The sequence below is a fragment of the Grammomys surdaster genome, unplaced genomic scaffold (assembly GCF_004785775.1).
Source record: "Grammomys surdaster isolate TR1022 unplaced genomic scaffold, NIH_TR_1.0 136, whole genome shotgun sequence".
Classification (NCBI taxonomy): Eukaryota; Metazoa; Chordata; class Mammalia; order Rodentia; family Muridae; genus Grammomys; species Grammomys surdaster.
This window is the reverse complement of record NW_021604594.1, coordinates 3,904,734-3,929,295: the sequence shown is the minus strand read 5'-3', so window position 1 is coordinate 3,929,295 and position 24,562 is coordinate 3,904,734.

Below are 24,562 nucleotides of genomic sequence, written 5' to 3'. Positions count from 1 at the left end.
TTTGTTCCGTTTTTGATTCAAATTAGAATTATTCATATGGTGTCAGTTCAGTGTGATGGCAATTTTAATGAAAGCAGTATTAGTGGTGACTCTGTGATCCCAGGGCATCACACACACACACACACACACACACACACACACACACACACATGCACACATACTCTGGTTGTCATTTTCAATACCTGTTGCTTTGGAGATCATATATATATTTGGATATAGCTTCAGTGACCACGCTTCTCCCAACTCAGGATTTCTGCTGGTTTTATGATGCTCATCAGTACTGGGGAGGACAGTGTATCACTTTATCTACTAATATTAATGCTAATCTTCCACAGAAACATCTCCACACTTACAGCAAGAAACAAGAGCTTAACCCAATATGAGAAATCCTGTAGCCTAGTTAAGGTAACATGCAAATTTACATTGTAGGAATGTCTAAAACACATTACTAAGTGACCTCAGGGTTTTTTTCCTCAAAAATCCATTCATTTTAAGGCAGTGTGGGACTAAAAGTTGTTGTACTGGGAGTCTATCTAAGCTCCTTTGAAAGGTGAATCCTCTAACTTTTCATGCTTTTCTGTAAAATTCTTCTTTTGTTAGACTCTTTCTTCTGTTAATATGAGTAGGCCGATATTGAATGTAAATTGTGAAAATGATACTCAAGGTTTAAATGGTTAATGACCAAGTAAGTCATTATTTTAAAATGGGAGAAAAAAAGAATACTATGCAAGAAAAATAGGATTGCACAGCGATTTCATGGGGGGGGGGGAAAGTGCCTCTGTTTAATGATTTGTAAAAGAAGTAGCAAGAATTTCAGTGAAAACTGCTAATTATTTTGGTGTTCCATGATGAAAACCTGTGATGCTGTTTAAATGTCTTTGTTCATTAGCTTATTCTGTGACAGTGGCACAGTTGCCTGCTTTATGTATTTTCTCATTTTCGGTACCAAAACGAGAGTGTATTTTTAAAAGATTATGGTAACAATTTCTTTAACACGAGAATTGAAAAGTTAAGCTATGCTACTTCTAGGCTAAGAAGGAATATTCTAGTCCTCTTTCAGGTCTGTATTTAGAAGATGGGCCTTTTTTATTTTGCTTCATCAGAACTTCCACTGATCAAATAACTATTGATGCATACTGGGTGACTTATGTCTAAAATACATTTAAAGGTTACTAAGGAAATTAGCCTCAGTTACAACCATTTCTTGCCATGCTAATGGTTCTTAAAGACTGATTTAATTACATATGTCTGTGGCAGGCTGCTCTTGACGACAATTTGACCTGGAAAAAGGACAAGACTCTAAGGTCAAACACCAGAAATACTTATGCCCTGTCAGATCAAGAGAAGTTTAAAAATTTTTAGAGTCCAGATTTTTCTTAAGTTTAATCAGAATGTGATTCTTAAATTTATGTTCCCTCTTCTGTTTCCCCACTGCTAGCTGTCAACTTCTTTACTCACCACTGATTTATGCTTCTTTTGTTCTCACAAGCTCTTTAGTATATAGGAAAGGTACAGAGAGAAGTTGACAGCTGGCCTCATAAACACTTCCTACCTGAGTTCCTGCTGCAGATTTAGGTGCTCTGATCAATCTCCTGGTTAGACTGCAGGGTGTCCATATTTGTCCAACAACTTTGCCTGCCCTCTCCAGCTGTCTTCTAGATCCCTTCACCAGGGGGAAAGCCAGATGCAGTTCATTGTTCACAGAAATCAGACCCAGATCTACCTAAGGGACACTGAACTGCTTACCCTGGACTCTTACTGCTCTGTCCTTTCTCCAGGCTTGCTGAGCCACGATGACATTTTGGAGTTCATGCCAGAGTTTATCAACACAGCAAAGACCTAATGCTCATGAAGGTCTATCAGAAATGGTAGTAAAATAGTACAACCAAGGAGAAGTGAGTGTAGAATCATACGTGACTGATTCTCCAGGAACCAGCTGCGTACAGCAGAGATGGAATCCTGTCTAAGTAAATCTCTTTGTGAGACTTACTCAATGCTAATTGTTTCCACGAAGGCATTTCTTCAAAACATTTGTTACCTTGTTTGTTTTTTCACAGTGCCATGCTCTCGGCTCAACTGCTCACTTCCGACATTTGATAGACTGCTGCTGTTTTATGCATTTTAGCATCATCCCAATTTAGACCTTCTTTAATGGTACAATAGCAAGGTGACCACTGAATGATGAAGGGGCAATGACTATTGGTTGTGATTTAGATTATGAGAAGAAAAGTAAAGACTAAGTCAATAAGGGACTTAGGTTCTATTTTGGGTGAGATCGTCTCTCTCTTTGCCTGGGAAGGCAGTATTTATCTCTTGTTTACATAGTCACTATAATGTTTAATATTTTACCTTCCAGATATGAACCATATCACTTTGTACACCTGTCTTTTCTTTTTCTAGATTAAAAGCTAAAACAATTTCTTCACGATGTTGTATAAAATAGATTTATCTTGGGCTGGAGACATAGCTCCATTGGTAGAGGGCTGTGTAGCAGACACAGAGCTTTGGATTCTACCAACTAGTTTGGCATAAACAGGATATGGTGACACACATCCCTAATCTTGACACTTGAGAGGAAGAGGCAAGAGGATCACATGTTCAAGGTCATTCTTTGAAACAGAACCAGTTTAAGGTTACCAGGATTATATGAGACTTTGTATATATATATAAAAAAAAAACAAAAAGAAAAAAAACCAAAAAGCCCCACAAAATAAAAAAACCACCACCAACAACAAACTATCCAGCTGACACTTGTTCCTAATGACTTAAGGTTGGACATAGTCTCCACCATCTCTCAGATCTCTGACCTTGTGCTTGGCCACACACTCCTATGCTTTCTGATAGGAACATTGTTCCTACAGTTCCAGGTTATATGGCTCTTAAGTTAGTGAGCTTACGGTAACCTAGAATGACTTTTACAGATAGCTTTAGCAAAGCCCTAATTTGCGACAGGTGCTCCCTCTTGGACTGAGCCAGTTTTACAGGAATTATATGAATTAAGGAGAATCACTGGAGAGAAAGTGATTTCTTATAGGAAAGGTGTACTGGCCAGATAAGGCTTTCCTTCAATAAACATGGCCAGACTTTAGATAATCTGATGAGGCGACGGGCTAAGTGAATTGGGAAGGACTTGAACAGACCGACGAGCTGGTGCCAGGGTGACTGTGACCTTGCTCTTGTCTGTTTGCACTATAATAAGGCTCTTGGGACTGACAGTTTTACAGACCCTCAATTAGGAACTTTTAAAATTTAATATGAAACATATAGAGAGCATATCTGCCTATAATTTACCATAGAGTTTTGTCTGTCCAAGACCATGACTTCCATATGGGCCATATGGAAAAGTAATAAGTTAAAGCTTTAAATAATGCTTTAAAATGTATAAAACCCCCAGTTTTGTGATATTGGGAACCCTCTAGGCTTTGGATATTATTCCTTTAAGCTACTTCCTGCTTTACAGCAGCTTGGGTGTCTCATTCTTCAGTCTGGTCTCCTGTAGCATATCCTCAGAGTTTCTATAAAAATGTATGCAGTCATTCAATACTCCTAGAGTATTTCAATACTCTAGGGATGCTTGTACCCTGCTACTATCTAATTGTATTTTTTTATAACTGTTTTAAAATGAATGTTCCCAAAGGTCTATTATATTGTAAATATCCTCCTAGAATCAAACATCTCTTCTGTCTGTTGCTGTCTCTCTGCTTCTCTGCCTCTGTGTCCTAGTCACGGTTCTGTTGCTGTGAAGAGATAGCATGGCCATAGTAACTCTTATAAAAGAAAACATCTAACCAGAGTGTGCCTACAGTTTCAGAGGCTTAGTTCATTATCATCATGGTGGGAAGCATGATGGCACACAGGGAGGTGTGGTACAGAGGAAGTAGTTGAGAGTTCTACATCCAGATGCACAGGCAGCAGACAGAGACAGTGAAACTGGGCTTGGCAAGGGCTTTTGAAATCACAAAGCCCACCCCCAGTGACACACTCCTCCAACAAGGCCCCACCTACTCCAATATGGCCACACTGGCTGCTAAATCCTCAAGCAGATCCACTCCCTGATGACTAAACATCCAAATATGAACCTGGAGGTTGGGGGATGGGAGTTCCTCATATTCAAAGCATCACACTCTGACTTTTGTATTATGAACTATGTAACATTAACCAAAATGACTTTTCATAAAGTTTGCTCAAGAACTTTGTATTTTCCTACCCACTCACAACATGCATGTACGGTGTACCATTATATATGTATGTGATCCAGAGTGAGTACCAGGTGAAGGTGAAAAGGAACAACTTGACCTTTGTCTGTTACATTATATGCTTCTGCATGTGGCCATTCTTACTCTTCTCGCTTATGGAACTGGTCAATGAGTGTCAGGCTCTGACCAGCCACTCATGCTTCTTGTGTAAAAATGATCATTTAAAAGGAAATTTCAGTATTGAAACTTATCCAAAAGGAGCCATGCTGCAGTTGTAACCATATAAACTTAGTAATTCTGAAAATCTACAGTTGCTGAATTGAATGCAGAGCCCAAGATGGCTCAGCCATCCTACTGACAGGTCTTAGAATTTCTACAGAAGATTGGTGACTCATTGGAATACTTAAAAGCTGGGTAGATGATTTGACCTTTAACCCAAGAACCTGTGTTTATTTTTTTTATGTTCATCACATCTAAAATTGTTTATTGACTGTAGCTCTAGTAGACCCAGATCATAGAATATTCTAGTTCATGGAAATGGACCTGGACATGTGAGAAAACCTAGCTGGCCCTATGAAGAATGAAAGTGTCTCTCATTCACTCAGTATTTAGTTTGATGTAGGATGGGAATCTATGCTAACCAAACATGGTAGGTGCCAGTGTGTGTGGTTGAGGCCTAAAACAGCTCTTGCTTAATTAGAGAGAATTCTGCTTAAAGAGAAGGATTGACTGTGGTTTGCTGACTGCTAAGTGAGGTACAGGCCTGAGGCTTTAATTTTGTTATTAGAGATGATCTCTGAAAATATCAGATCATAACTTTATTTATAGCATTTATTTATTTGTTTGTTTGTTTGTTTATTTATTTATTTATAGCTGAGGTGCTAGGAAGTGAACCCAAGGTCTCAAGCCCGATAGTCAAGTGTTCTACGATTTTAGAGTCGCACAAAGAGATTAAGATGAAGCTAGGTATTGTGACAAAATACACATAGAAGTACAAATACACTCTAAACAGCATTTTTTAGTGAAGACTGGTGCCTATTTAGTACATATTTTATCACAGGGGCACATGAGCAGCATGGAGGACAGTGTTATTTAGCTGTGTAGCTATTAAACCTTTTTCTTTTTATTCATTCTCTTTTTTTATTTATTCATTTCTTAACTCTTAAGATAGATTGATCAACACAAAGGGAGACAATGAGGAGAGGAAGAGAGAGTTAGAGAGAATGTGTATGAGTGTGTGTATGAATGTATATATGAATGTGTGTGTCTGTCTATATGTGTGTATATATGTGTGTGTTGTGTATGTATGTGTGCATATATATGTATATGTGAGTGAGTGTATGTGTCTGTATATGTGTATATGTGTGTTTGTTTATCTATATATATGTGTGAACATGTATATACGTGTGTGTTTATCTATGTTTGTGTGTGTGTGTGAGCATGTGTAGAGAGAAAATTATAGATACTGGATATATAGAATCCTTTTTAGACATATAAAATATTCTTTAGGCTTTCTTTAGGAATGTGGAAAGACCAGTCACCATTACTGGAACTGGCCGACCCGCAAAGAGAAAGGAAAGAATGCAATTTAGCCAGGTGGAACCAAGCTGAGGCCAAAGTGACAGGGCAAGGCCGAAGTGACTGGGCAGGACTACATTCTTGAGAAAGATAAGCGTACAGAGAGTTTTCACCTGATCCTGACTCATGTAGGTTGGGTTCCTTTGGAATGTTCCACTATTTTTATGTTATACCACCCTAGCAACCCCCTCACCCCCTCCTCATTTCCTTGGTTTGTGGTTTTTTCCTTTAAAACCCCATCTCAAACTGGCTGTCAGGGTCAATTCAGCCCCTGCATGGGCATATGAATTGACCGGCAGCTAGCTGTCACGCCCTAATAAACAACCTCGCAATTGCTCCGGTACATGGTGTCTCGAGCAGATTACTGGGTGGTTGCGACTTTCTGAGACTTGAGAGAGGGTCTCCCCTCTGCGGAGGTCTTCACATGTATATGTGAGTTTGTGTTTATCTGTATGTATGTGAGTGTGTGTATGTATGTGTCTGTATATGCATATGTTAGTGTGTGGAGATATATAGGTCCAAATATATGTGTGAGTATATGTATGTATTTCTGCATCTATATCTGAGTGTGTATGTTAGTGTTCATTTTAATGTCTTAAGACAATATTTGATATTTCACAGTACCATTAATGCAAACTTTTCCAAATTTTCTGATAGTATTGTTATGAATAGAAGATGCATAACATAATGGAAGTGATAAAGATACTACAATCTGTTCTAGAAGCTGGAATGCAGTATCTTATAGAGATACATAAAGTGTAACATGACCTCTAAGACGCATCTTGCTTCACACCAGTATCTGAAATTGAAATGAGGCAGTGTTTGGGACATGGTGTTAAAGAAAGGTTGACACACTCATCAGAGGCTTAGACAACCTGGAAAGTTTCCAGCTCTTGCTTCCTTTAAAAAACACACACAGAATTTTTTTTTTTTTTTAGGAAGATAGAAACATTTTTGGCTCATTATCTTTTGTTGTTTATTGCCCCTTGTGGCTTTATCTAACTTTTTTCCTGAGTGACTTTTTTCATCAAAGTTGCTGGTTATGGCTGAGAAGCATCTAAAGAAATGTTCAACATCCTTAGTCATCCAGGAAATGCAAATCAAAACAACCCTGAGATTCCACCGCACACCAGTTAGAATGGCTAAGATCAAAAACTCAGGTGATAGAAGATGTTGGCGAGGATGTGGAGAAAGAGGGACACTCCTCCACTGTTGGTGGGGTTGGAAGCTGATATAACCACTCTGGAAATCAGTCTGGTGATTCCTTAGATAATTTGACATAGCATTACCTGAGGACCCAGCTATACCACTCCTGGGCATATACCCAGAAGATGCTCCAACATATAACAAGGACACATGCTCCACTATGTTCATAGCAGCCTTATATATAATAGCCAGAATCTGGAAAGAACCCAGATGTCCTTCAACAGAGGAATGGATACAGAAAATGTGGTACATTTACAAAATGGAGTATTACTCAGCTATTAAAAACAACGAATTCATGAAATTCTTAGGCAAATGGATGGAACTAGAAAATATAATCCTGAGTGAGATAACCCAATCACAAAAGAACACTCATGGTATGCACTCACTGATAAGTGATACTAACCCAAAAGCTCTCAATATCCAAAATACAACTCACAGACCACATGAAGCTCATGAAGAAGGAAGACCAAAATGTGGGTGCTTCGGTCTTTCTTAGAAGGAGTAACAAAATACTTATGGGAGCAAATATGGAGACAAAGTGTGGAGCAGAGACTGAAGGAAAGACCATCCAGAGTCGGCTCCACCACAGACACTAAACCCAGATACTATTGCAGATGCCAAGAAGTGCTTGCTGCCAGGAGCCTGATACAGCTGTTTCCTTAGAGGTCTTCCAGAGCCTGACATATGTGGACATAGATGCTCAAAACTAACCATCGAACTGATCATGGAGTTCCCAATGGAAAAGTTAGAGAGAAGACTGAAAGAGCTGAAGGGGTTTGTGGGGGAATGGGGAGAGCAACAATACCAACCATCCAGAGCTCCCAGGGTCTAAATCACCAGGCTTGGAACACATAGGGAGGGACCTATGGCTCCAGCTGTATATGTAGGGGAGGATAGCCTTGTCGGGCAAAGGTAGGAGAGGAAGTCTTTGGTCCTGTGAAGGCTGGATGCCCCAGTGTGGGGGAATTCGTGGGTGGGGAGGTGGGAGTGGGTGGGGGCACATCATCATAGAAGCAGGAGGAGGGGTGATGGGATGGGGGTTTCTGGGTTGGGGAGAAATGGGGAAAGGGGATAACATCTGAAATGTAAATAAAATAGCTCATAAAAATTAATAAAAAAAAATGAGCTCCAAATGGGTCAAAAACCTCTACATGAAACCAGATACAGTAAACCTGATGGGAGTGAAAGTGGGGTAGGCCGTGAACTCATTGGCCCAGGAAAAGGCTTTCTGAAGAGGATACTGATAGCACAAGAACATGTTAACAAATGGGATCTCATGAAGCTGAAAAGCTTATGTGGGCAAAGAATGTTCACATCTTTATTTCTGTCCAAATTATGTAAAACACAAGAAGTAAATAAATGTGACCTCCGTCCAAAAAAAAAAAAAAGAGAACTTTTCATGGTTTATGATGATCTATATGAAGAAGTGTTACTGCTCTCATTTGTGTTCTATTTTTACTAGTTTATTAAGAAAATATGCACGATAAAACAGCAAAAGCAATAAAGGCAAATGGAAAAATAGCAAAGTATTGGTATAATAAGTTGTTATTGACAAACAGCTGTATAACACAGCTCAAGTCAAGCAGCAGAGCGTGAACATCTGTCAGAGGGATTGCCCTCTGTAGCATTTCTTTGTCTTTGGTACAGGACATCATTGTATTACTTTTTGTGACTCAATACTGTTTATCCTCTTTTCATGCATTTCTAAAGAATATATTTAAACTATATAAACATTTGATCATACCACACAATATCTGTATATTTCTGTGTTCTTTTCAACACAAATTTTCTTCAATTTCTGTTATTTTCCTCAACATATTTTTTTTAAGCTTTAAACTTCTTTTTTTTTGATAAAATTTAATCTCCTTTCATGTGAAGTTACTGTGCAAAGTAGTTGATATTTATTCTCATACATTACTGGTAATTTGCACAACAATATTCTTTTCTTCCAATCTTTTGTGCCTTCTTGTGATCAATGCATACTTTTGGAGAGCCTAATTTGCTACCATCCCATTATATTTGTAGAACATCTTGGCTGTTAGTTTTTCCTTGCCTGTGGATTCTCTTACACATTTATAGAGCACACAGATTTTGAGCAGAAGGCATGGAATTGTTGTTGCCCTTTAGGATGATTGAATACACTTACAGAGAAAAAAATGTGTTAAGAAGTATAGCATGAACATAGTCAACTGATAGCATTTCAGATAATAGGATGTTTGTTTATGGTTTTTAAGAAAAGAAAAAGAGCTGGCATCATCATGTTTAGTAACCTTTTGGCATTGTTGCTTGGAAACTTTGGCATTTTGACAAAAATTACAATCTATGACAGAGCTGGCAAAATGCAACATTTTGATTGAAGGATTTTTCTCCCTAGAAAACATTGGGTAAGAGTCTAATTACATAAATATGCTGTAGGAAAAGAATAAAGTCAGTGCTTTATATTTTATTTTCAATGAGGATGTTATTATTGTTGATAGACACTTAATTATGCAAAGCCACACATACGTGGTGTGCATGTGTCATGGTGTGCACCGTGCTCAGAGGAGAAAGATCTGCCCGACACATTATTTGGTGAAGCCAGTGATAAGATGAGGGGGAAATGAAACAGGACTTGTGTTAGTCAAGCCAATATTAAATAATGTAAATGTCATCTCTATACTTCTTATACTTAGGATCAGTAGCTTCTGAGTTCCCCAGTCACAAGTAAGACTGGCTTACTTTCAAAGCCTGTTAACTCTTTTTCTTAAACATTTCTATCATTGTGCTTCTTTGTCTTTCTTTGTACCTGTGTTTCTGCAGCCCTTTATCATCATATATACATATATGATGATAATAATATATATATTACAAAACTCACGTAACCTGTTTAAATTCTCCCCTCACCTTCAGATCTGTGTAAAACACATCATCAATCCTCACTGCTTCCCATTACCATTACCTTACATAGGACTTTTTTCTTGTTTTTATTATTTAAAACAAGTTTAAAATTTAAATATACTGTGATCATATTCTTCTCTTCCTCTAAGTCCTTCCAGATACCCTCCCCATCTCTACCCATCCAACTTTAATTTCTTCCTTAAAAACCAAACAAAAACCCAGTACAGCAACAAAATCCTGCAAACCAAGAAAACAAAACAGCACTCAAAATTAAAACAAACAAATGAACAAACAAACAACAGTTGTAACCAAACAAAAGCACATGCAAAAAACTGTGGAGTTACTTATATGTTGATCAGCTATTTTTGATCAACTAGTCTGCTATGATGTGGTTAATACATCCAGCATCACTCCATTGGAGAAAATTGATTTTTCTTGTCCTAGCAAAAATAAAAGACAGTTTGGTTGTTAACCTTTACCCTAGTGGCTAGGTTTTCATTCAGTCATTTGTTCATTTATCCATCCACCCATCCATCTATCCACCTACCCATCCATCCATCTTTTAAAAATGTAACAAAATACAATAAATAAGATAAAACAAAAACTATCATATTAGAGTTGGACAGAACAAACCAACAGAAGGAAAAGAGCCTGAGAGAAGTTACAAATATCAGAGAGCTACTCATTTATACACTCTGGAACTCCATAAAAGCATTAAACTAGAAGCCATAATATATACCAAGAGGATCTGGTGCAAACCCATGAAGGCCCTGTGTTTGCTGCCTTAGTCTCTGTGAGTTCATATAAGCTTTGCTCTTGTTGATTTAGAGGTTTTTGAGGGTGTCCTCTGGATCTTACACTCTTTCTACTTCTTCTTCCCTTAGATTCCCTGAGCTCTGAAGAGAGGGATTTGATGCAGGAATCTCATTTAGGGCTGAATGTTCTAAGGTGTCTTACTCTCTGCATAACATCTGGCTGTGGTTCTCTATGTTTGTTCATATCTACTACTGCAGGAGGAAGCTTCTCTGGTAATGGCTGAACAAGGTATTGATCTATGAGTGTAGCCAAATACCATTAAGACTCATTTTATCACTACATCCTTCCTCCTCCTCCTCTCCCCCCTCCCCCCTTCCTCCTGTTCCTCCTCCTCCTCTCTCCTCCTCTTCCTCCTCCTCTTCCTCCTCTTCATCCTCCTCTTCCTCCTCCTCCTCCTCTTCTTCTTCCTCCTCCTCCTATTTTTAGACCAGTCTTATTTGGTTTTTCCCTAGGTCTCTAGTCTCTTGTTCTTGGTCACCCAAGCAGTGTTAAGTATATGCTTAATCTCACTGAGTAGGCCTTAAGTAATTTTTTTTTTTGGATAGCATACAGAGTGCCTTCCTGTACTCATATCACATGTAACCTTGTAAAGAATTTCTCCCTTTAATGATGTTTGCAGACCTGCAGTGTAGTTGACCTGAGGAAGTCTTCTGAGAGCATGGAGCTTAGCTGGACCACCTCAGCTTTCAATACAGTTGGTTTTTTTTTCTATGAGAAAGAGAAAACAGTGACTTCGACATCAGAGAGAAGGCTGCAGGAATGGAGCATTTGCTATGTAGGCAACAGTGGGGATTTGGTTCTCTAGAGAATTCAAAACTAAAATGTGCTAAAAGTTGGTGTGCTTTTGTGCCTGTGCAGTGTTGATTCTAATGTTGGTGACAAAAATCTTCACCGGAGGAAACATGTTATTTATCTTGTAGCTTAATCATTGTTGCAGTTTGCTGCAGAACATTAATAATATACCTTCAAATCAGCATGCTTATTACTTCTTATCTGATGCTACTGTGCTATGCTGTACATGGAAGCTGATATGCAGAATCGCAGTTTTGCGGGATGCTGCCAATGTGCACAGTGGTCTGACCCTTCATGCTCACTTTCAATGCAATTTAGCAATAGTTTGGGATTTTTCTATCTCAGTCTTTCTCTCACTTCTTTTCCTTCTCACTTTCACATTGAAATTACTTTAAGAAACAGTTCTGAGACCCATTCAAGCTAAACAGAAAATGACTGACAAACATAGCAATATTCCCTGGGGTATTTTATCAAGTCTCTCTGAAGGACTGACTTTGATTTTTAGAATTTCAGGTATCGTTTAGCTAAGGTAATAAGTGATATTTGTAAGAAGGGACAGGACCCTTCTTAATGTAACCTTAAAGGTAATACATAGCGTTTTTCCCTTAATTAGGGAGTTATATTATTATGTGGTTTCCTCTAGCCTTTGTACTCTGAAAATCCTTTACCTTTACTATTATACTACTACTACTATATTTTATTTTATTTTTATTATGTGTATGGTGTTTTGTCTGCATGTATTCCATGTACCACCTGGTTGCCCCATTCCTGTGGAAGACAGAGGACATCAGATTCCCTTTCTACAGCTGCTGGTTGTAAGGCAGCATGTGGGTGCTGGGAATCTAGCCCAGGTCCTGTGGACAAGCAGCAAGTGCTTTCAATGACTGACTCATCTCTCCAGACCATACTCTTTATTTTTAAAGGTTTTCTACTTTGAGTGTTAATACTATTGGCATAAGAACAATTGTGGTGATCCAAAGCCTGTACCCTTGTACTCACAGTGAATATGTTCTAATGATTTGAAAAGGAAGCATTGGTAGAGACATCCAAGATCTCACACAGTCACGTTTATGTACAATATCCCTGGAAACATCGCCTGCTTTCTGTTGATGAACTTTTCATATTGCAGTTTTGTTGAAATAAAATTTAACATTCATGCAGAAAAAGTGCAGAGGGCCACAGAAGACAATTTCATCTTCTTCATTTCTCACAGATTTATATTTGGAAAGGCCTGGAAATAAAACAGAACCTACTTGTTTATAATGTCCAAAAGCAAAACAAAAGAGAAAGGGAATTCTTCAGAAGCTCGTTGGTAAGGCTGACATGGTTCATGAGGTGAGTGAGCGAGTCAGTTCCTCCCAGAACCTCATGAAATGAGTATTCAACAGCAGGGTGTTTATTTCTTGGATTTTCAATAGAGAAAGGAGACATATTTCTTAATTACACACATTGTTTCCTCTTTATGATTTGAGGGACTACTACAAAAGCTCATTGTGCTAATTCTGAATCACTGGCAAATAATATGAGAGAGAAACCAGAAACCAAATGACAAAGAAAGATCAAGAGCAAATGTTTCAGAATAATGACATCTTTGATGAGTATACTATACCGGTAACTTTAAGCCATGGGAAGGCTCCATGGGGACTTAGTAAATGATGACTAATAAGAACTTAAACAAAAAGCCTTGAAAGAGAATCTTTCATGGTAGTTGGAAATAGAATAAAAGAGTCAAAAGGCTAGTTTCAGTGCCAGAGAAAAATAATAAAGGTCAAAAACTCAGATCAAAAGGAGAAGTTATGTGGAACTCTCCGAGAAAGTGTGTGAGGCAGACACACCCAACAGGGAGCTTTGTGGTTGGAGATACACAGCAAAGTGTAAATATCCATGGGGGTAACTGATTTCAGAAAAGAACTCATTCTACACAGCTACCTCTTTAAGGAACAAATTGATTTCAAAAGCACTCTTTAGAATTATATTTTTCCAAGTAGATATCATGAAATGTTTATACTAAAAATCTTTCCAAATGGGATTGTTATATCCTAAAATATTAAGAACTCAAAGTATAAAATTCTAGAACTATAATGGTTGAAAGGATGCTTTTGAAAAATTAAATGTAGCAGAGAAAAATTTAATTTAGAAAGGTTTTATTTCAGCTTTTACACAAATATAATTACATAAGTACATGAACCTAAAAAGCAATCAATCAATCCCACCAACTGATAAAAATGTTTTCTAAATTAAACACACTGATCTATTGAGAGTCATATATATTGTCATGTTTTCCTTTCCTTTTTTTTTTTTTACACTGACTACTTGTGAAGTGGCACTTTACCAAGTGTCACAGAGTTTTCTTAATAACAGTAACTGCAGCCATGAATAAATATATGTCTGTAATCTCATGACGGTCTTTTTTCTAGATTCCTTTGTATATGCCACGCTGAGAAGGCCTTTTCCAGCTTAAGATGATGTAAACAGCTGTCTTGATCTCCCTTTCATTGCTCACATGGTTATCAGTCCTTACATTTAAAATCTCTAATATATTAAGAATCTGTTTGGATATATAGAATATCAAACTTTAAAAAATTTTATATACAACTAAAATACCCCCTACTTACATGCACTCTATTTAGAGTACTCCTTTTGTTATTTCTGAATAGTCTATGTTAACATTTCCCATCCTGAATGTTCTTCTCTGTTTCAAGAGACTGAAGCATAATGACTGGTAGAAGAAAATAATTCAACAATTGGAAAAAAAAAATTTCAAGCTTGAAGATACTGTAGGTGAAAAGTCCTCAATCAAAAATAGGATATTTAAAAATCAAAGACCTGTGAACATTTTAGTTAACATAAATGTTTTTTGTGTGAGTGTTCTTGTATTCATATGCAGATGTGTGTGCACATGTGTGGAGGCCAGAGATGAACCTCTGGTATTATTTCCTCAGGACCCACTGTCATTGTTTGATGAGACAGGGTCTTTTATTGGGCACCCTGTGGAGATTAGGTTGGCTAGATAGACTCATTGACCTGCCATTCTCTGCCTTCCCAGTGCTGAGATTGCAGGAGAGAACCTCCACACATAGATTTGTCATTTTAAATGGGTTCTGGAGATTGAACTCAGGTCCTTTGCTTGTGCACCAAGCAGTTTACCAACTTAGCTATTGTCTCAACCCCCTAATATACACAATTTTATTAAATATGGCATGTGAAAACTCAGTTGGGTTTCATTGAGCATCTTGACTTCATAATCTCAAATACAAGTTTTTGATGCCCATTACAGTGATTAAAGATCTAAATAAAACTTAAATGTTTATTATTTAATGAAACTATTTTGGCAGCTGTGCTGATTTTAGGGTCATATTATTCAATTACGGTCTTCCTAGTTTTTTCAAGTGGATATGTGATTGAATTCTATGGGAGATTTGAATATTTATGAACTTTTCTGTGTATTATACAGTAACTCCCTGATTTGGCCTTATGGTGAAGAGAGAACCAATTGAACTAATTGAAGATAAGTGGAAAGAGGGATTGTAAAACCTAGGCATGTCCAATAGAGAGATAACTGATCTTAAATAGAACACTAGGCTGAGTCTTGGCTTCTACATGTGTAGGGTGGGGAGGACATCTTCCTAGACCAGTCAGGTGGTGAGTAAGATGTGGCACACTCTTTGCAAACTCTGCAGTGCATGTTCTTGTCTGCCTCATAGAGCATGTAGCTCCATTATGTAAGTAATATAAGTGCATTTGATTATAGTAAGTTATAGTCTTTTTATGTATATTTTTGTTTCTATGTGGATGATGATGATGATGATGATGATGATGATGTGTGTGTGTGTGTATGTGCACTCGTAGGAAAAAAAAAGGTCAGAGGACAACTTTGTGGAGTCAGTTCACTCCATCCACCTTTGTGTAGGTCCCAGGACTCAAACTCAGGTCACCAAGCTTGTTGAGCAGGTGTCTTTACTCGATGAATCAACTCACCAGCTCAAGTTACAGTCTTTACAAGATCTCACTATTGAAGCAATCTAAATTTTTCTTCTTCTTTTCTTTTTTTGTTGGATATTTTCTTTATTTATATTTCAAATGTTATCCATTTCCCAGTTTTGCCCCCTAGAAACTTCCTATCCCATATCCCCTGCTTCTATGAGGGTGTTTTCACACCCACCCACTCACTCCTGCCTCCTTGACATTGCAATCATCTACATTGGGCATCGAGCATTCATAGGACCAAGGGCCTCTTGTTCCATTGATGCCTGTCAAGACCATCCTCTGTTACATATGCAGCTGGAGCCATGGGTCCTCCCTGTGTACTGTTTGGTTGGTGGTTTAGACCCTGGGAGCTCGGAGGGTTCTATTTAGTTGATATTGTTGTTCTTCCTATGGGGTTGCAAACCCCTTCAGTGCCTTCAGTCCTTTCTCTAACTACTCCAGTGGGGACCCCGTGCTCAGTCCAATGATTGACTGTGAGCATCCACTTTAGTATTTGTCAGGCTCTGGCAGAGCCTGTCAGGAGATAGCTATAGGCTTCTGTTAGCATGTACCTCTCGGCATCCACAATAGTGTCTGGGTTTGGTTACTGTATATGGGATGGATCCCCAGAAGGGGACGTCTCTAGATAGCCTTTCCCTCAGTCTCTGCTTCACACTTTGTTTCTGTATTTGCTAGCATGAGTATTTTGTTCCTCTCTCTAAGGAGGAGTGAAGCACCTACACTTTGATCTTCCTTCATCTTGAGCTTCATGTAGTATGAGTTGTATCTTGGGTATTCCAAACATTTGGGCTAATATCCACTTATCACTGAATGCATACCATGTGTGTTCTTTTGTGAATGGGTTATCTCACTCAAGATGATCCATTTTTCTAAGAATTTCATGAAGCCATTGTTTTTAATAGCTCAGTAGTACTCCATTGTGTAAATATACCACATTTTCTGTATCCATTCTTCTGTTGAAGAACATCTGGGTTCTTTCCAGCTTCTGGCTATAATTAATAAGGCTGCTAAGAACATAGTGGAGCATGTGTCCTTTGTTATGCATTGGAGAATCTTCTCGGTATATGCCCAGGAGTGGTATAGCTGGGTCCACAGGAGTACTATGTCCAATTTTCTGAGGATCGGACTGATTTCCAGAGTGATTGTACCAGCTTGCAATCCCACCAACAATGGAGGAATGTTCCTCTTTCTCCATGTTCTCACCAGCATCTGCTATCACCTGAGTTTTTTATTTTATCCATTCTGACTGATGTGAGGTGGAGTCTTAGGGTTGTTTTGATTTGCATTTCCTGGATGACTAAGGATGTTGAACATTCTTTAGGTGCTTCTTGTTCATTTGATATTCTTCAGTTAAGAATTCTTTGTTTAGCTCTGTACTCCATTTTTTAAGTAGGATTATTTGATCCTCTGGAGTCTAATTTCTTGAGTTCTTTGTATTCATTGGATATTAACCCTCTATTGGATGTAGGATTGGTAAAGATCTTTTCCCAATCTGTTGGTTGTCATTTTCTCCTACTGATAGTGTCCCTTGCCTTACAGAAGCTTTGCAATGATGTCCCATTTGTCAATTGTTGATCTTAGAGCATAAGCCATTGGTGTTCTGTTCAGGAAATTTTCTCCTGTCCCCAAGTATTCGAGGCTCTTCCACTCTTTCTCTTCTGTTAGTTTCAGTGTATCTGGTTTTATGTGGAGGTCCTTGATCCACTTGGACTTGAGCTTTGTACAAGGAGATAAGAATGGATTGAGTTCCATTCTTCTACATGCTGACTTCCAGATAAACAAGCATCATTTGTTGAAAATGCTGCCTTTTTTCCACTGGATGGTTTTATCTCCTTTCTCAAAAATCAAGTGACTATAGGTGTGTGGGTTCATTTCTGGGTCTTCAATTTTATTCCATTGATTTTCCTGCCTGTCTCTGTACCAACACCGTATAGTTTTTTATCACTATTGCTCTGTAATAGAGCTTGAGGTTAGGGATGTGATTCCCCTAGAAGTTTGTTCATTGTTGAGAATAGTTTTTGCTATCCTGGGTTTTTTGTTATTCCAAATGAATTTGAAAATTGCTCATTCTAACTCTATGAAGAATTGAGTTGGAAATTTGATGGGGATTGCATTTAATCTGTAGATTGCTTTTGGCAAGATGGCCATTTTTACTATATTAATCCTACCAATCCATAAGCATCAGAGATCTTTCCATCTTCTGAGATCTTCTTTGATTTCTTCCTTCAGAGACTTGAAGTTCTTGTTATACAGATCTTTCACTTGTTTGGTTAGAGTAACTCTAAAGTATTTTATATTATTTGTGACTATTGTGAAAGGTGTCGTTTCCTAATTTCTTTCTCAGCTTGTTTATATTTTGAGTAGAGGAAGGCTACTGATTTGTTTGAGATGATTTTATATCCAGCCACTTTGCTGAAGTTGTTTATCAGGGTTAGGAATTCCCTGGTGGAATTTTTGGGATCACTTAAGTATATTATCATATTACCTGTAAGTAGTGATATTTTGACTTCTTCCTTTCCAATTTGTATACCTTTGACCTTCTTTTGTTGTCTAGTTGCTCTAGCTATGACTTTGGGTACTATAATGAATATTTAGTGGGAGAGTGGGCAGCCTTGTCTAGTCCCTGATTTTAGTGGGATTGCTTCAAATTTCTCTCTATTTAGTTTGATGTTGACTACTGGTTTGCTGTATATTGCTTTTACTATGTTAAGGTATGAGCCTTGAATTCCTGATCTTTCCAAGACTTTTGCCATGAACCGGTGTTTAATTTTGTCAAATGCTTTCTCAGCATCTAATGAAATGATCATGTGGTTTTTTTTCCTTTGAGTTTGTTTATATAATGGATTACGTTGATGAATTTCCATATGTTGAACCATCCCTGTATCCCTGGGATGAAGCCTACTTGATCATGATGGATGATAGTTTTGGTGTGTTCTTAGATTCAGTTTGCTAGAATTTTATTGAATATTTTTGCATCAGTATTCATAGGGGAAATTGGTCTAAAGTTCTTTTTCTTTGTTGGGTCTTTGAGTGGTTTAGGTATGAATGTAATTGTGGGTTCATAGAATGAACTGGGTCTTGTTCCTTCCATTTCTATCTTGGGGAATAGTTTGAAGAGTATTGGTATTAGGTCTTCTTTGAAAGTCTGATAGAATTCTGCACTAAAACCTTCTGGTCCTGGGCTCTTTTTGGTTGGGAGACTTTTAATGACTGCTGCTATTTCTTTATGGGTTATGGGACTGTTTGGATGGTTTATCTGATCCTGATTTAACTTTGGTACCTGGTATCTTTCTAGAAAATTGTCTATTTTATCCAGATTTTCTAGTTTTTTTGAGTATAGGCTTTTGTAGTAGGATCTGATGATTATTTGGAATTTCCTCAGTTTCCATTGTTAGGTCTCCCTTTTTGTTTCTGATTCTGTCAATTTGGATACTGTCTCTGTGCCCTCTGGTTAGTCTGACTAAGGGTTTATCTATGTTGTTGATTTTTCTCTAAGAACCAGCTCCTGATTTTGTTGATTCTTTGTATAGTTCTTTTTGTTTCTACTTGGTTGATTTCAGCCCTGAATTTGATTATTTCCTGCCTTCTACTCCTTTTGGGTGTATTTGCTTCTTTTTGTTCTAGGGATTTTAGGTGAGCTGTCAAGCTGCTAGTGTATATTCTCTCTAGTTTCTTTTTGGAGGCACTTATTGCTATGGGTTTTCCTCTTAGCACTGCTTCCATTGTGTCCAATAAGTTTGGGTAAGTTGTGTCTTCATTTTCATTAAATTCTAAAAAGTCCTTAATTTCTTTCTTTACTTTTTCCTTCACCAAGTTATCATTGAGTAGAACGTTGTTCAGCTTCCTTGTGTATATGGAATTTCTGTTGTTTTTGTTGTTATTGAAGACCAGCTTTAGTCTGTGGTGATCTGATAGGATGAATGGCATCAATTCAGTCTTCTTGTATTTGTTGAAGCTTGCTTTGTGACCAATTATATGGTCAATTTTGGAGAAGGTACCATGAGGTGTTCAGAAGGAGGCATATTCTTTCATTTTAGGATGACATGTCTTATAGGTATTTCTTAAAGCCATTTGATTCATAACTTGTGATAGTTTCACTGTGTCTCTGTTTAGTTTCTGTTTCTATGATGTGTCCATTGATGAGAGTGGGGTGTTGAAATCTCCCATTATTATTGTGTGAGGTGCAATGTGTGCTTTGAGCTTTAGTAAAGCTTCTTTTATGAATGTGGGTGCTCTTGCATTTGGAGCATAGATGTCCAGAATTGAAAGTTCATCTTGGTAGATTTTTTCCTTTGATGAGTATGAAGTGTCCTTCCTTATCTTATTTGATAACTTTTGGTTAAAGTTTTTTTTTTTTTTTTTTGATATTAGGGTAGTTCCAGCTTCTTTCTTGGGAACATTAGCTTTAAAAATTGCTTTCCAGCCTTTTACTCTGAGGTAGTGTCTGTCTTTGTCACTGAGGTGCATTTCCTGTATGTAGCAAAATTCTGGTTCCTGTTTGTGTATCCAATCTGTTAGTCTATATCTTTTTATTGGAGGAATTGAGTATATTGATGGTAAGAGATATTAAGAAAAAGTGATTGTTGCTTCCTGTTATTTTTGTTAAAGAGGTGGATTATGTTTGTGTGGTTATCTTCTTTTGGTTTTGTTGTAAGATTACTTTCTTGCTTTTTCTAGGTTGTAGTTTCCCTCCTTGCGTTGGAGTTTTTCATCTAATATCCTTTGTTTTTTGTTTTTTTTGTTTTTTTTTTTGGTTTTTCGAGACAGGGTTTCTCTGTGTAGCCCTGGCTGTCCTGGAACTCACTCTGTAGACCAGGCTGGCCTCGAACTCAGAAATCCGCCTGCCTCTGCCTCCCAAGTGCTGGGATTAAAGGCGTGTGCCACCACCGCCCGGCTCATCTAATATCCTTTGAAGGGCTGGATTTGTGAAAAGATGTTGTGTAAATTTGGTTTTGTCATGGAATATCCTGTTTTCTCCATCTATGATAACTCAGAGTTTTGCTGGCATTTGTGTTCTCTTCGGGTCTGTATGACATCTGCCCAGGATCGTCTAGTTTTATAATCTCTGGTGTAAAGTCAGGTGTATTTCTAATACATCTGCTTTCATATGTTACTTGACCTTTTCTCCTTACTGCTTTTAATGTCCTTTCTTTGTTTTCTGCATTTAGTGTTTTGACTATTATGTGATGGAAGAAATTTCTTTTCTGTCAAGTTTATTTGCAGTTCTGTAGGCTTCTTGCATCTTCATGGGCGTCTCTTTCTTTAGGTTAGGGATGTTTTCTTCTATAATTTTGTTGAAGATGTTTACTGGCCCTTTAAGTTGGGAAACTTCAGCCTCATCTATACCTATTATCCTCATGTTTTGTCCTCTCATTGTGGCCTGGATTTCCTGGATATTTTGGTTTAGGAGATTTTTGCATTTTGGATTTTCTTTGACAGTTGTGTCAATGTTTTCGATGATATCTTCTGCACCTGAGATTCTTTCTTCTGTTTCTTGTATTCTGTAGGTGATGCTTGTGTTTATTTCTCTTTATCTCTTTCCTAGGTTTTCTATCTCCAGGGTTATCTCCCTCTGTGATTTTTATTGTTTCTATTTCCATTTTTAGATCCTGGATGGTTTTGTTCAATTCCTTCACCTGTTTGGTCATGTTTTCTTCTAATCTTTTTTTTTTTTTCAAATCATAATTTTTAACTATTCACACAGGGGTTATAAACACAAAAAGGCAGGACATGGGGAAGGGGATGATACTGGAGTGTGGGTGTTCAGGGGGAGTACAGATATCTTCCAGAACAGGGTATCAGCTAGGTGAAGGTTCAGGGGACAGGTCACTATGACTCTGCCTATGATTCACTTGTCCTTATCTAAGTTGGTATTATCTGCCAAGGCTACCTATTTACAAGGTCTATGACTACTCAGGCTGGTAAATTACCACAAAAGCTGCCTGTTTACAATAGCTTATAGTCATCTGTTTCAATGTTTTTCCACAGAGACCTAAGACTTTGTGTTAACATGCATGTATGTCAGGCCTATTGCTGATTTTAGGCCTATGGATGATTTTAGGCCTTCAGTGTATAAGCAGGGCTGCCCCTGACATCTCCTTCCTTCTCTAAGTATAGAAGGGCTGTGGTGATTCTTATCTTGTGAAGACAGGGATAGAGGCCTGACATCCAGTAATTGAAGGGGACTTTGTAATGTCTCTGGTTTCCCTGTCATTGTCCAGTGAGGCATGAGGGCCATACCCATCCTGATATCTTTTTCCTGGAGAGGGGATACTTTTGACATCAACCCCTATGCAGTCAGGCTTGTCCCTCAGGGAACCCAGATAGATATTTTTATCTTTTATTTATATTCCCTTGCAATGCTTAGCCTCGCAGCCTAAGCAAGAATTCAGATTGCCAGTCAGAGGGGGTTCTGGGTGGCCCCTCTCTGCTTGGTCTAGGGGTAGAAGTCCCCTCTTTTAGGTTGGGTGGAGATGAGTCTTGAGAACACCCTGGATAGAGTAACAACCTCATCTTGAGTCTCGTCGTCCTCCATAGCTAACTTATGACAATGTATCTGAATAGGTTTTGCTACTGAATTATTTATCTGTTGTTTCACAAAGTTAGTCAGCCTATTTGAGGCCCAGGGGCCAGAAGAAATAAGCCAAAATAACCCAATTAATGGTCCCAGATGGGAGGAAGTAGGGTTGACAACCATGGAGAGGCGGAAAACCAATTCTTGTACCAGCACTCATCTTTCTCTTTCTCTCTCTGTCTTTTCTCAGGGCCTTCTCTGACCTTTTTCATGCTCTCTTTAGCCATCCCTGTCTTGTCTAACATTCTTCTTTAAGGGTTGTACACAGTCAAGAGCTGTACACAGTCTTCTCAACTGTAAAAGAGTAAATCAAGTCCAATAAAGTCCTTTGTGATTTTTGGAGGTCTCTTTAGATTAGTGATGTCAATCTCTAGTTGTTTGATGTTCTTGTTAATGGCCCATCAAAGGTCTGAGTAGTCTAAATTCGGAGGCCAGCATTTGGGATTAGAATTTCTAACAGCAGGCATCACAGGTGATTCATTTTTACCTGAGATACTGCCAGAGTTAAAGCTCCTGGGAGGCCATCTTCCTCTGGGTTTTGTGAGGCTGGGTACAGAGCTGTCCCCTGGGATCTGCTCTATGCTCGGGTCCAGACTGGAAGTCCTCTTCTAATCCTTTAAGGGATTTTTGTGTTTCCTCTTTAAGGTCTTCTACCTGTTTACCTGTGTTTTCCTGCATTCCTTTAATGGAAAATACATTTTTTAATGTCCGTCTTAAAGTCCTCTATCATCATCATGAGATGTGATTTTAAACTAGAGTCTTGCTTTTCTGGTGTGTTGGAGTATCCAGGGCTCACTGTGGTAGGAGAACTGGGTTCTGATGATGCTCAATAGCCTTGGGTTCTGTTGCTTATGTTCTTTCCCTTGCCTCTTGCCATTTGGTTATATCTATTGCTACCTGCCCTTGCTGTGTCTGAATGGGGCTTCTCCCTCGTGTGATCCTGGTTGTGTTAGAACTTCTCAGAATCTAGTTGTCTCTGTGTTCCTGTGATTCTGGGTCCTGTGATCCTGAGATCCTGGGTGTGTCAGAGCTTCTAGGAGTCAAGCTGCCTCTGGGATTCTGAAATCCTGGTATGGCCAAGCTCCTGAGATCCTGTGATCCAGTTGGTGATCCAGGGCGTGTTAGAGCACTTTGGAGTAGACCTTCTTCTGGGTGTTGTCAGCCTGGGTGAGGAGCCAGAGCTCAAGGTCTGTTCAAGGCTGATGCTCAGACTGGAAAGAACCCATGACACTTGCCGGGTTGGGGTTCTTAAGTCCCTGGATCCTGGGGGGTCCCAGTTACTCCTGGTGTGGGGCAGATGTAGCTTCCTTGTGTGTGATCCTGGGTATGTGAGATCACCTCGAAGTCGAGCTTCTCCTGAGTGTTGTGGGTCTGAGTGTGGAGCCAACACCCAAGGTCTGCTCAGGGCACCAGCTCTGAATGGAAGGTAAATTTTTCTTCTCTAACTGTGATCATTTAATGTAATGTATTGAATGAAGGTACTGACTCCATGAGAAAGTTGTTTTCTATGAGAAACTGGGAAATCTGACAATGCCTTTTCAGTCATCATTCACAGATTGACAGAAATGACCATTCCTATTGTTGATGTGTCTGGTTTCAGTTGGTATATTTGCTTCCATTCAATTTATTATTGCTGTTTTGTAATGTGAGATAATGAACAAATTCTATTTTTCCACTGAATCATTTTGCCATGAAATCCTACTTACATACATGTCCTCCTAACTACCACCAGGAAATAAAACTCCCACAACTCTCAAATTCTGAGTATAGATAAGTACTCTGCAAGTAATTTTGCACTTGTCTTATGATATCAATGTAATTTTAGATAGGATAGTTTCTTTGTATCTCCGTTTCTTCATTTAAAATTGAGTGTAATAATAAGACCCACTGCACTGAATTGCTTTGAAGATGAAATCATTTGGGACAAAAAAGGGGACAGTGGACATTTAATAATTGTAGGACTGTGTAAGGATATCTTGGTTCTTGGTAGGGCATGGGCCTGGAACCCTGAGACTCCAAGGAAGAAATGGCAAGTGTTCGGCCACGTCCCCAGAACCCAGGGTCCTGATACGCAGTCTAGTCTCCATGGATCTACATTGTTCAGTCATGTAGGCCATTACAGCCCCTCCCAAAGTCCACAGATAGAGGGTGTGACTATAGGCCTCAGGCCCTAGAGAGATTTACATACTAATGAAGGCCAGAGGGCAGAGCCAATTAAGCATTCTTCTCTAGACCCTCCCCCTTTTCTCCCTCCTTATTTAACTCAGGTCTGCCCTGAGTTTCACGGGGGTGGTGGGGTGGTGGTGGGGGTACATCCAGAGCCATCTACCATCCACCATGATAATAAACCCTTTTGGAACCAAGGACTTTCTCGTGTCTTTGGGGCCTGTTGTCATCAAAGCTTCCAGCCTTTGGAACTCTGGACCTTTCTCCTGTTTGTGGGACCTGCTTCGTGGAAAGTCTCTGGGACTCCGCTGCTGCATTTTTCCTACAAATCATTTTGTTCTTTATGACTTTGTTTTCATTTCCACAACTA